Source organism: Peromyscus maniculatus, chromosome 5 (genome assembly GCF_049852395.1).
Source record: "Peromyscus maniculatus bairdii isolate BWxNUB_F1_BW_parent chromosome 5, HU_Pman_BW_mat_3.1, whole genome shotgun sequence".
Classification (NCBI taxonomy): domain Eukaryota; kingdom Metazoa; phylum Chordata; class Mammalia; order Rodentia; family Cricetidae; genus Peromyscus; species Peromyscus maniculatus.
In genome coordinates this window covers 75,263,012-75,276,336 of record NC_134856.1, presented here as the reverse complement: position 1 = coordinate 75,276,336, position 13,325 = coordinate 75,263,012, and the positions used below count along the sequence as shown (strand labels likewise).

The 13,325-nt window shown below is 36.9% G+C and overlaps 1 protein-coding gene and 1 pseudogene across 2 annotated transcripts in view; one reads left to right on the top strand and one right to left on the bottom strand.

Moving 5' to 3' along the window:
• Plxdc2 (plexin domain containing 2) overlaps positions 1-13,325 on the top strand; it is a 403,601-nt gene that overhangs the window by 130,967 nt on the left and 259,309 nt on the right. The gene's annotated exons all lie outside the window — the stretch shown is intronic.
• On the bottom strand, positions 8,235-8,405 carry LOC121829935 (U2 spliceosomal RNA; annotated as a pseudogene).

Here is a 13,325-nt window from a genome sequence, read left to right as displayed (position 1 = left end):
CTGTACTATTATTTTGGAAGAAAAAATGAATAGCTTAGAGTTTTCTGGCACACTATGGAGAAATTGCTGTGAATTCTTGTACACCATTGGTGACTATAGCAGCTCGTATGCTAAGATGTTTTTCCTTCCAAATTTACTTTGGGTAATTTGTCAGAAGAGCATTTGCTTTCTTGAAACAGCAAGTTACTGCATTTGTAATGGTTAATACTGGTCGTAAAGCAGGATACAAATGTAAAGGAAAAGAGCAGTTGGCTTGAAACACTTTGTTTTGAAAAATTGATAGTATATAAAGTCTAAAAACAATAGACTGCATGCAATTCAAAGGTTTATTTACCTACACTTTCCCTGTTTTCTGCATGGTAACATAGAAGACTCCAAGGTACAGGTCTGCTCCAGAGGGTAAATATCTAATCTAAAGAAAGAAGCAGTAAGTGGAGTTGGTAGCATTTAAATTTTGTTCCCACTGTTGTACATTAGATGGCTTCTGCCTCCCACCATCTCCTCCACTCCAGGGTAAATTTTATCTACATCTGCTGCATTGTTTCCTACTAGGCATTAATCTGTCATCTAAAACGCCAAAAGCATTTTGCATTCTAGATTTGTCAAGCCTTTGGCTTGTGTCCATTAGCTTTTTCAGGTAAGGAATGGCTGATATATTGAGAATGATTTTCTGGTCATGCATTTTATATATCAGCTGTCTAATAAAAATAATAATCACAAGCCAGGTTTTACTTAAAGGTTAGGAACAGTGAGTGTGTTGACTGATGACAGTGACATTTTCAGGTCAGTTAATAGGAGATAAAGAAAAGCAAGCAATAGCCAAGCCAATGGATACCTCTGTGTGGTTTTTAGCTGTAGTATGAACATTATTTTGGGTATTTGAGTGTACATATGATCGTGTGTGTATATGCAGATGTATATGTGTGCACACGCATGTGGAGGCCAGAGGACAATCTTAGGTGTTATTACTTAGATGCCATCTGTGTTGGTGTGTGTATGTGTGTGTGTGTATACATGTGTGCATGGCATATGCATGTGTGTACATAAATATATGTGCAAAGATGTGTGTGTGTGTGTGTGTGTGTGTGTGTGTGTGTGTGTGTCCATGAGCCTGTGTGTAGGAGCAAGAAGAGGATGTCAGATATTGTCTTCTGTCAACTCTCTCTCATTCTCTTGAGACAGGATCTCTTACTGACCTTGAAACTTGCTAGTTTGTTTTTTGGTTTTTTTTTTTTTGTTGTTGTTGTTATTTGTTTTGTTGTTTTTTGTTTTTTTGTTTTTTTTTTGTTTGTTTGGTTTTGCTAAATTGGTTGACCAGTGAGCTCCATCAATTCCCAGGAATCCTCCTATCTGTATTACCTCCAGTGCTGGGATTAGAGGTGCCATGCTGGACTTGGACATGGGTTCTGAACACTAGTCTTGTTGCTTGCACAGCAAACCTCACTGTTCCCCACTGAACTCCTCTCACAGCCACCCATCTTCAAGAGTGATTCCATTCCCTACCCTGGTGGTTTACTGATTAGGCTAGGCTCTTCTAGCTAGTGAGCCTTGGGGGTTCTGCTGTCTCTGTCTCTTCAGTGCTGGGATTGCAAGTGCTGACCGACATGCCAGGATTTTTTATGTAGTTTCTGTGAATTGAATGTAGGTAGTAATGCTTGGAAAACTCAACTTCTGGATGTGAATGTAAGCCTTTTGTTTGTAAGGGACACTCTGCTCGACTCCCTCCTCATCTGTTAGACCGCCTAGCCATTGCTAACAGTGGAGCACATAGAGTAAATAAACCCCCCTTCTGCCAATTAACAATCTACTTTTACTTATTCTTTCTAATTAGAAGTTTAGTGGCATTTCCCCAAGGATTTTATATACCATTTTTAAAAGGCTAAGGTTCATGCATAGTATAATAACTTGTGATTATTTTATTTAAACAAAATTATTGAATTATACCAATCCATCATTCTTTTGTACATTCTTCCAGTCACCTATTAGCTGTTTTCCATTAAATTGTTGTAGAGTGTGATGAATCATTAGCTGATATGTTTAAATACTAATTGTTAATGAGGAGTGAATTTCCAAGAGATGAACGTTATTGGCTCAACCTAAGCTTCACAATTATGTACATATGAGGTTCTCTTCATTGATCTCAGTTCCTTGTTATCAGGGATAAAGTTGTAATGGCCCTGGGTCAGTCAAGATTTCATCAGTGGCCAGCAAGAATGTTATGCACTCAACCATATAACAAATAAATTAAAGGGCCAGTAAGAGAGCTCAGCAGGTAAAGGTGGTTGTCCTCAAGCAGGAAGGCCAGAGTTCTTTCCTATCCAGTGGAAGGAAAGAACCAAATTCTGAAAGTTGCCTTCTAAACTTCACAATCATGTGCCTTGAAACACACAACTCCCCAATTAAATAGAAAAATAATTAAACATAATGAAGTTTAAAAGTAGACTGAAGGTCTGAAATGAGATTGCTATGGACTCCTAGGCAAAAGAGAGCAGGTGAGAATTCCTAGGCAGCCAGGACAGAGTCTGGAAGTCAATTCTTATAATATAGATAGTTTAGGATAGAGAAAATGTACCTAGGTATTGGTGATGCACTGGGAGTTTCCACAATCAAGGGTTTATTAGAAAATCCTATATTGTCCTGGACTTTTGCTTGTCACATGTCTTTCCCACTTACTATGCCCTCACAAACATTATTCAAATCTTAGGTAGTGATGTGTCTTTACTGAGATAGTAACAGGTTGACTCAACCCACCAAAAGTCAGGGCAGGTTTGATTACATTGATGTGAGTCAGCATGTTAATTGCCATGACAAGGAGGAAAAAGGTCTTGTGAATGTATAATCAAGCTGGGCACCATGACCTGGGGCCTAAGAAGCAGAGCAGTTAAAGGGAGACATGCTAAGTATAGGGAGTGATGAGAAGGAGACATTGAGGGAAGAATCTTCAATGATTACACAGTGTTGGGAAGTGCTTCTTTGTAGCTGCAAGGTTTGCATGCTGCACAAAGGCAAATTATTATGGCCTTGATTATCAGAATCAGTCTCAGCACTTATTTTCTGGAAGATTCTGGTCAGGTCACTGAATGTTACTAAGATGTGTCTCGCAACAGTGAACAAGAATGTAGTGATTAAGGAAAGAAGAGACGCAGGGACTGAGTTAAACTTTTGCAATAGAAGATAGACATCACAGAGGCCTGAACTTTTATTTAATGTTGTGATAAAGAGGAAGGAAGTAGCATTTAATCGATCAATTAAAGACTCTGAGTTAATTAATGTCCTCTAGGTACTTTCCTGCCATCCATGAAGTAATACATTTTAAAACACTGTCTACATATAGTGACTAACCAAAATTAAGAAAAAATTATATTAAAATTGTATAACATGGCATTATTTATTAGCTAAAGTTTCCTTACCTTTATGTGATGAGCAATGCATGGACTCTTTCAGTAGACAGGTGAAAATTTAGAATTCTAGTTCGAACCATAATTAGTTAAATGGGTCTGAATTTTAATTTTCTTCATCCGCCATGCTAAGGTATGTTTGTGAAAAATCGTATCTGCAGTTGATGGAGATGTTCTACCACCTGACATCGTCTACGAACTGAGGATTTCCATCTCCAGTGAGAACCAATGTCAGTGCTCCTGTACTAACTGCCAGTGCGGGAATTACACCATCATTCTCTTCACCACGGTAGTTTCTGGTAGAAAAAGAAGGCTGTCCTTTCAAGTCCACAGCCTCTTCATTTCTAAGTTGAGATGTCTAATTGCTGTTATCACCTGCAGTTAGTAAGCAAAAGCACTTGACAAAATCCCGTCGGACGAGCCAATGGAGTCAGAGACAAAGGGCTCACATTTGCCTTTAGGGAAATAGCTGTCTGACCAGGACAGGAAAAAAAAAGTACAATAGTGGACTTTCCCTTTACTGAAAAATGATCAGTCAGAGAGGAAGTGGTTCGGGGATGGTAGCCCTTCAGCTGTAGGGGGGAGAACAACCATTAATAAGTACTGTCTGGTGGAAGGTATCATTATGGAGCCTGAGCTCCCTGGGAGAGCCCCACTTGGTCTCTAGCCTCACTCAGAACCGCCCGCAAGAGAGTGAATGAGTGAGGCTCACAAGCTGGCGGAACCAGTCTAGAGAAGCAAAAGATAACTAAAATTAGAACACTATTTTTTTCTCAAAGCAACTCTCATAAAATGTAAAAATCAGGAAATTTTACATTGAAGTATCCCAAGTTTTAATATCAGACTTTTGAAAGCTCTAAGTATAGGAAAATAAAATGGATGCAGCATGCCATATGTTGATCTTTTGGAAAGCCAGAGAAGAAGTCTAATTAATTGCCTACACTGTAGGAGTGTTCTTTTAAGTAGGATGCAGGTCTCATTTCTAAGGAGAAATAGGTAAGTGGTTGATGTTACATGTAGCTCCACAATCCTCAACAAAACCAACTTAGTACAAGCTCCTCATTGCACCATGAGATGTAAATTGTTAGTTCCTCAACCATCTAGTGGTTTGTGTGGCTAGGTCAGGGCTGTCAGCCAGTCTGTGGGCTCAAGTGTTGGCAGGAAGCAGTATCAACTCGGAAATATGAAGTCACAGAAAGGCCATGTTTCACATACCCATGGCTGCACCTTCTCTGACTCTGAGTCAGAGGAAAAATAAATTGCCTTGATGCTTACTGTTTCAGGAAGTAACGTCATGGTGAATCTGTATGTGGTGAGAAAAGCTTTCACAAGGAATGTAGGCCAGAAACTGAAGAGAGTATGATTAACTGACTTTAGCAAGTTCATGAAAGAAGTGAACAATCATAATTCCACATAAAATGTAACATCAGAAAAAAAAAAGTATAATTGCATCTGGTATTTGGTTAATAGTCAAGGAAGCTGTAGAATTGGCAGGGAGGTGAGTAATCGCAATGACACATTATTGGCCACTGAACGTGGAAATTAAGTTGTGAGCAAACTCATAGGATAATTGTTTACCTCTTCCTTCTGTGCAAATGAGGGGGAACAGACATGGTGACACTGGCTGACTTTCTCTTCATTGGTTTGTTTATATGTATATATACACTCATAAATGTTTGTATGCCTGTGGGTAGAAAGCAACATCAGAACTACAAGGCTCTCCAGGCTGCGGATTTTCAGGATAACAGTAGTTTCCCCACATAAAATACATTGATGTTGGAAAAACAACAAATAAAAAAAAATCTTTCCTGCACTTTGTTTACTATGGTATCCTCCTTTTATTCATAACATTTTTAAAAGCATACATGGAAACTATAAAGTTGGAGGTGAAGGCCTATATTGTACTCATATGTGGTGGCAATTTGCTATCTCCTAAGCTTAGTTCTATACTTGGCATGAACTCCATAAATCATTTCAGAAGAGTCTAAGCTGGTGTACATAGGCAGTGCTTCTTTCATCAACAATACATTAAAACAACAACAACAAAATTTCTTTCCATTATCAACTTATTTGCTTGGATTTTGCTATGGTCTGAATGTTGGGACACTGGTCTTCAATGCCTATGCAGAAATTTAAGTTACGAGATATTAAGAAAAGAAAGTTGTGGTGGAAGTCTCATGAGAGTAATGCCAAGGTAAGATATTGAGGGGAGTAACTCTGCCCATCAGTCATGTGGGGATCCAGTGAGAAGCTCTGTCTGTAAAGAACAGAATGAGCTGTTGGAAGACACAGAAAGCAACTTGGTCCGTAAACTTGCCACCCACCAAAAATGTGAGAAATAAATTTCCATTATTTAGAAGTTGCTAAGTCTGAGGTGCTTTGTTATAGAAGCCTGCCTTGAGATAAAATATGATTTATTATTTTTACTTGTATAATCTGAAGATTCCAGATAAGTTTTAGCCAGGTTATTGCTAAGTTCCTTTCTTTGTGGCAATGTGATCTCCCTGTCCCCACTTCCTAAAATAAAGTTACCACTTGGAGTGTCCACCACAATGAAAATTTTAAACCTTGATAATTCAGACTTATTTAGGAACCTGGCACCACTTGGCTGCTTTATTTCCCAGTTGAATACTTATTATGAAAAAAAATCTCTCTTTAAGAAAACATGTTTCTATTTCCTGAGAAGTATCATATTCTGGGTGTTATTGAAGTAATATCAAAGTACCTTAAGAGCCATTCAAATTTTCTTTGATGATTTTAATAGTGCCTCATGCCTCTTATTTCAATTATATTTTGCTAAACTGTTGACACATGGGACATAAAAAGAGGAACATAAATGCCAATTTGATGACATGGCTTCTTATTTTTAATAGCAAAATGATTTTATTTTCATCTCCTTCACACTAAATCAATGGGTCTTTTTAGTATGCTTATTGTAGTTAAAGGTTTTGGCATATTGACAGATTCTAGGAAGTTGTCTCTGGAAGGAAGTCTTAAACTCTTGAGTACTGTTCACTAAAATTAATCAAATGGTAAACACGAAAGGATCAGTTCCCTTAGTGTTGTCTAGTGTGTTAGTGGGCTTGTTTTGCTCTAACAATACATTTCCAAGACAGTGCCTCACACAGTAGACATTTAGTTGCCCATAATTCTGAGGCTACAAGCCCACAGACAATGTGTCAGCAAATAAACTTAATTGCAAGGATATATTTCCTGAATGTAGCCAGTTTGTTTCTTGATGTTATATGGCCTTTATTATTTTAATGTAGACGAGGAAGAGAGGCAGAGATATGCAGATGGGTAACTTTCTGATAATTCTTTTTATAAGAACACTTTTCCAATAGGATTGGCCTCAACCTTATGACTTTATTGTTTTACATTAATCATTTCCTTAGATTCTTCATCTCCAAATACATCCAAACATTCAGCCCATTAGTTTGGTTTTATAAAATTTGTTACATCTATCATTTTGACTTCACTGCATTTTAATTAGTTCATTAAGACCAAATGTCTAAAAATACAAACCAGTCTTACTGATTTTAGAGGGATGATGGGCATCTGATGAATTTTGTTGTAGAAAGCATTAGATTTGTATTAGAGTGTATTATGAATGGAATCTGTGCTATTTGTTACTTAGCTGTGTTTGAATCATGCACTTTCCAGTGATGCTACATGTTTTCTGTTTTAAGTTAAATTAAAACTTGTTTGGCTTTGTTGAGGAGGCAATGCACTTTGAATAATGTTAGAGTGGCCTCTCCCTATTTGACATCTTAGACATTAAAGATAATATAATTCACATACATTTCTACAAATGAAGAAGCAGAGTCTCAGAGAGCATTATACAACCTTTCTTGTTAGTTCATTTTCTTCTTGAATCAATTTGTGAAGTTTGAGTTACACTTGTCTTGAAATTTTTAGTTGAACATGATTTCATGATTGAGTTTACTCAAACCGTACATAACGAGAGTTCGAATCCAAAGAACACTCTTGGAATCATAGTCACTTCTTACCTCTATTCTTTCATTAACCTTTCTCCAAGTCTAGATAGCATGTCTGGACAGTATGGCAGGTAGTAGCTGGTTTTGTTGAATGACAGTCAAATAGGTTGGGTTTCTACTGTATCTCTCGGTGGTTATTGGTTAAACATGGGTCTGGTTGTTAATTAAACATGGGTCTTTTTGTTGGTTTACAAACCAACTGGGAATGATACCTACCAATCTAACAACGCGTATTTAAATAATATAATCAACAAAAGAAATGATAATTTCAAATCAGCACTGAAAATCATACCAACATTACAGTTTCTGGGTAGAGTTCCACGCTTAGAGTGACAATAATGTTTACAGTTTAAAAAAGAATTGGCAATGTCATTGTTGAATCCTTAAGAAACAGAAATCATGCTCACCATGCTCATGTTATTGATGGTCAATAACAGGTTGGTGTATTTTGTTTGTTTGTTACTGTCTTAGGATTTCTATTGCTGTGAAGAGACAGCATGAGACTGGCAAGTCTTTCTTATAAAGGATAATATTTAATTGAGGCTGGCTTACAATTTTAGAGATTTAGTCCATTATTGTCATGGCGGGTAGCATGCAAACAGACATGATGCTGGAGAAGGAGCTGAGAGTCCTACACCTTGATCTGCAGGCAACAAGAAATGAATTCTCTACTGTACTGGGCATAGCTTGAGCATAGGAGACCTCAAAGCCCACCATCATAGTGAAGCACTTTCTCAACAAGGCTAAACCTACTCCAACAAAACCAATTCCTATGGGGAGCATTTCTTTCAAACCACTATAGCTACCTATTAAAATCTAGGAGGCAGATTTTCACATTAAAAAAATAATAACATTATCTGCTATAAAAGAAAACTTATTTATATATTTGATGAATCAAAGACACAATATTACAAGGAAATAAATCATTTAGCCTACATTCAACACATGCGGTCATCCATATGGCTGGGAGATACTTCACTTGATCTTAGCCAAAAGGCTGAGAAGCGATATGGCTGGGAAATATTTCATATACAGTTGCCATTTTACTGAACAAAGAATACCGGATCTACAAAGCAACCTATCTCTATAAGTAGCAAATCTGCTAAAATCTAAATATATTAGCATAAGAAGTTCATTTCAGCACTTTTATAAAACCTCTGAGGAGCCATTGATTTTTCCAATATTAGCGTAGTCTTATGCTATTGGTTTGTTCTTAGGAATATTTTAATGTAAAAGTATTAATACCACATTTAATGATACAATTCTGTCCTTAAGTAGCATATCTCCTTAGGTAACCCATATCTAATAAAAAGGGGAAAGTTCTAAATCCATATCCTGACTTGAGGAAGCCACTTGATATTAATAAGTAGCCAAAGTATATATGATAGCAATCAGTTCTGCAATAGGCTGAAATCTAATTCACTTTTCTGATTAACCTAGCTAAGTTGAGAAAAAGGTATATTATTTATCTTGTATAAAACAAACTGGAAGAAAGGAGTGTTTTTCCACTGAGTATGCCTAAATGAATAGGCATGGCTTTCTAATATCTATTATTTGTGTTGGTATTTAGGATAAATGGCTATTTGATAATTGAAGGTAAGGGTCATGTAGGCAAACTGGCCGTTGGACTAGATCAGTGTACTCTGAGAAGGTAAGATCTTAAGTGCTGTGATAGTTACCTTTCTCTAGAATTTTAGGTAATACAGGAACCTAACGCCCTGTGGAGACTAGAATATTTGTGCAGCTCTATTTGTACTACCTCTGACTGCTTTCAGAGCTGTCTTTTGATTCTCATTATTTTCTGCAGTCTTTAATCTGTCTCTAGTCTGGATGCTCCAAATGTGGCCTGGAGGCTTGACTGCCAGCAGCATCTCCCAGGGGTTTGCCAGATGCCAAATTCTAAGACAATCTTGGATGTGCTGAGTCAGACCTGTATTTTAACACCTAAATTCCTTCTGTTGCATGATTTGGGTGCCTATTTGAGAAATGAACCCTAGATTTTCCTGAGGTCTTTACCTACCTAGGCCAATTAATCCCCGCACTTATATTATAAAAGCCAAGATTCAACTATCAGGTAATAAGTTTGCTATTGTGACAGATTCTAGCAATTTTCCAAAAAAAATATATGCATATCGGTTATCAATTTTAATCAGGCAAGATAAACAAACAATACTATTTTGAGCTTCCCTATGTTGATTTGATTCACATTCCAAAGAGAATTCTGCTTCTGATTGTTCCTAATTTCCACTGTGGATCCATCTTTAAGGTGGACATTGCGAGTCACGGTAGGTGACCATGGATTGGGATAATAATAAAAATAATATCAACCTCACAACAAGAGGATAATGAAACTGAATACCCCCTAGCTTTCCTGTGGGCACTGAAATGGAACCTGACATCAGAAGCCCTGGGCTCAAAGATGAACCTACTCATGGCTGGAGGTGGGCAAGTTAGAGCTGCGGAAGTACTTTACCCACTTGCAGTTGAATCTCTTTTATTGAAAAATGGGAGCAATAAAGCTGCCCTATATAACTCAAGGAATATTGTGAAAAATAAATTCAGTAGTACATGATAAAGAACTTTTCATAAGGGGGTATGTGCAAGTAAGGAGTTAATATAAGTTTCCAAATACATACATCAGTGTTTTCCATTTTGAGAAGAGGATCAAGTTTTCGTGTATCCATGTGATTTTGGAAAGAACCCTCTTTGTCTATAGAGATAGTAAATATAATTCTGTGCTCTATGAACATCAATGTTTCTCAAGTATTGCTGTCAGATCTGCCTGTCTCAGTGTCCTCTGAATCTTTGAAAAGGGCTGTGTTTGAAGAATCTTCAGGAATACTTTGATTCTGACACATCCTGAAATTTGAGTCTCTAATTTAAGCATACCTTTATTGTTGATGTCAGTAAAAAATTAAAAATAAATTAAATTTAGGTTTGTAGATATTTGTTTTTTTTATTTTATAATCTTTAATTTACCTTTCATGCTTGTAAAAGTCAATCATGTAATCTGCCATTTTTTTTCTGAAATAGTGATGTTTCCTTATTCACTCAATAGAAATCTCTTTAACATCCATTACTACTGTAAAGCCTTATTATTGGACAGGAAACAGCCTTCATTTACTCTTGGCTCTGAGAAACCTTCAGAGAAACAAATCCATCGATAAGTAGAATTCTTGGTCAGGCTTCTAGTAGAGATGTCAACATTAGACATGGTTGCTCTTGGTGATCATTTAACCATCATACCATTTTAGATACATTATCTCTTGTCTTCCATTTTAATGAAGAATTATGTTGCTTCCCTTTGTAATTATTGCAATATTCGTCTTGGAATATAAAGTAGGATAATTGGTCTGGAATACATTAGATTATTTTGCTCCTCATTTCCACATTTTGATATAAGTTATATATTCTGTTGTCATAGTGGATAATGGTGGACATGCGTTGTTGCACACAGGAATTGCTTACCTCATTGAGTGAACTCGTTGGTACTTAGTGTGATTGCTGAGCATGTACAGAGAAGAAAACATTATGCTTTTTTATTTTTATCGACTGAGCCTAAGTTTCTAGAAACATACTCTTATAGTCCATTCTGGAGTGATTAATGAGGCAATCTTTTTAAAGCAGGAACCACATGGATCATGCCTTTTCCTCCCTAAATCTTCTTGATGGCTTTCAAACTCCCTCTGAGAGAAAAACACTCAACTCAGTGTCTGTATTATACAACACCCTGGTGATGCAGTTTCAGCTTGCATTCCTTGCTTGTAACAGTCCATCCTGCCTCCTGTTCCCTCTCTCTGCCCTCCTTCTCAGGCTCTGGTAGACTGGTCCCTCCTGCCTGTGCAGGGAGAGGGCAGCATCTTTAGCACCATTCATGTACATTCTTAGGGTCTGTGAAGGAGGCGACTGAAATACCTTCATTCATAAATGGGTAATGAATGATTTCACAATGAACTGAAGGGAAAGCCATGCTGCAACTCAGGGGGAAATTGGATAAACCGTTTGCAGACTACTTTGAAGTATTTAAAGCATTTGATGTTAGCATATGTACCTGGAAGTGGTGAGAGGTCTTTCATGATGCATATAACATAAATTTAACTGTGATAGAGTGAGGCCACATTCTCAGAGTAAGTAGACCTGAATCCAAATTTAGAAGCTGAAATTTACATATAAATAGAAAATTAACTCAGTTTTCCACACAGATATCTTTTAAAAAAAGCTCAATAAGAGGTTAACAAATTTAAAGTTTATGCAAACTGAAAGAATATTTTTGATTGAATTTTAATTAAACTTCATGAAGTATTTGAACTATAAGTAAGAAAAGAAGAAAGTATTCTCTAAGTGTTCCAAATAACACTGAAAGATGTTGATGACCTAAAATATATATATATAATCCACCTGTCTATTAGTCATCCCAGTAATACCTAGCCAAGTAATTCCCAACAAAAGGCACGTTAAAATCCTTCACTTTCGAGCTGTGTGTTGTGAGATGTGAGACGTTATGTAAAGGAACACGAGAACATAGTGCTGTTTTCTGCTCTTCATTCACGTGCCATCCTCTATAAGCAGGGAACTTGAAAGTTTGTCTCAGAGCATTTTGCCTTTCCTCAGGGGAAATGTGCAAGAAAATTATGTCTCCAGAATAAAAACACTTTAATGTAGACTCATTTATTCTAGCAGAATGATTGCAATGTTACTTTGGAATGGGACTGGCATTCAAGATAAATAGTAATTTCCATATATTGAATGTTGGGGTGTTTCTAGCTAGCTATCATGGTATCTCACATAGGAAGTGGATTGTGTGTGTGTGTGTGTGTGTGTGTGTGTGTGTGTGTACGCGCGTGTATGTGCACATGTGTGTACAGGTCTGATTACTTTTCAGTTTCTTTTGAGAAACAATTTTTCATCTCAGATTAATTGAACTAACCCAGGATTCAATGTTAAATGGAATGACTAGTAATGTTAATCTCATTTGGCAAGAATATAGAAAGAAAGCAAAAGTAGCTAAATACCTACAGGTTGTTGGACTTCCATGGGCTGAGTGCATTTCTGATTAGCCATTGTCTCAGAAATTTTTGTCTCTAGTGTAAATAACTAACCAAATTATTTTATGCACATATGTGACCACTGTAAACATGAACAAGAACACTGTTTTCTTTTCTTTTTTTTTCACATTTTCCAAACTTCACTATTTTTTATTGCCAGGTGTATATCACAGTCACATAGCATAATTTTATATTAACTTAGTACTCTGATTTTAGTATGGCATGCTATACATCCATATGCAGATGTCAAATCATGTGAAACTTAGATATAGATATCCATCATCAGATTGGTTTTCTGTATTTTGTTTGGTTTATTTCCATTTGTTTTTATGTTACTGTTAAGAAAATGTAGGCAGAAGAGTTGAGAATCTTAAATTTATTCTCTATCCTTTTTCCACTCATTATTTTTTGATTATCCTTCATCATCATTTTTTTTATTTATTCTTCTCTCATATAATACATCCCAACCACACCCTCCGCTCCCTCTCCTCTTCCCAATCCCCTCTTCACTCTACCTGATCCACTCCTCTGTTTCCATTCAGAAAAGGATAGGCTTTCCAGTGATATCAACCAAACTCAGCATAATATGATGCAATAAGACTCGGCCCATACCCTGGTATCAACCAACCCAGTAGGAGGAAATAGGTCTCATGCACAGGCAGAAGAGTGAGTTAGAATATTGGGAAAAGTGACTGGGCATGAGGATTAGAATTAACTTAAGTTTTTCTTTCTCAGTGTGGGTGCATGTATGTGTGTGAATACTCCTGGGTTCAGGTGCATGTGTACACATGTGCTGATGCCTGTGGATGTATGCCTGTGCATTTGGAGGCCAGAGGATAATTCCAGATATCATTCTTCAGGAGCTGTCTACCTAGTTTTGTGGA